We start from the raw sequence: 508 nt of genomic DNA on the forward strand, positions 1-508 counted from the left end.
GGAGACAGGTTGGAGTGTGATGAGCAGCCAGCACGCTGGCCCGCATCGGGCATCCATGGCTCATTAAGTTACGAACGAAGCGTGAGCGCTGAGTTGGCATAACCGCGATATTTTTTGTTTGCCAGTGCGCGGGATAAGCTTCCTCGCCATTCGCAAGGAGACAATAGTCTCCCTTTGCGCGGTGCGTTCTCTTGCCGTTGGAGCGAGACACATGTCACCTTCAGGCGGGCCGCTCTCGTCGCTATTGCATCGAGACATAAGTCTCGCCTCTCGCCTTGCGAGGTGACTATCCATACCCTGTTTAGGGCGCCACCCAGAGAAAGTCTCCTTGCAGAAGGAGACATCTTGTGCATCTAGATAAACGAGTTGAAAGTCTCGGTTTAATTTTACAGTGTGCAGCATACCTCGGCAGTTTTGACAGGACACTTTTAGAGTGACCATTAAGATTGTAATTCAGGTAATTTACGCAATTTACAGTTGTACAGTTCCATCTTCTTGATCTTCTTCA

Source organism: Frankliniella occidentalis, unplaced genomic scaffold (assembly GCF_000697945.3).
Source record: "Frankliniella occidentalis isolate FOCC.00 unplaced genomic scaffold, Focc_3.1 Scaffold2299, whole genome shotgun sequence".
Taxonomy (NCBI): domain Eukaryota; kingdom Metazoa; phylum Arthropoda; class Insecta; order Thysanoptera; family Thripidae; genus Frankliniella; species Frankliniella occidentalis.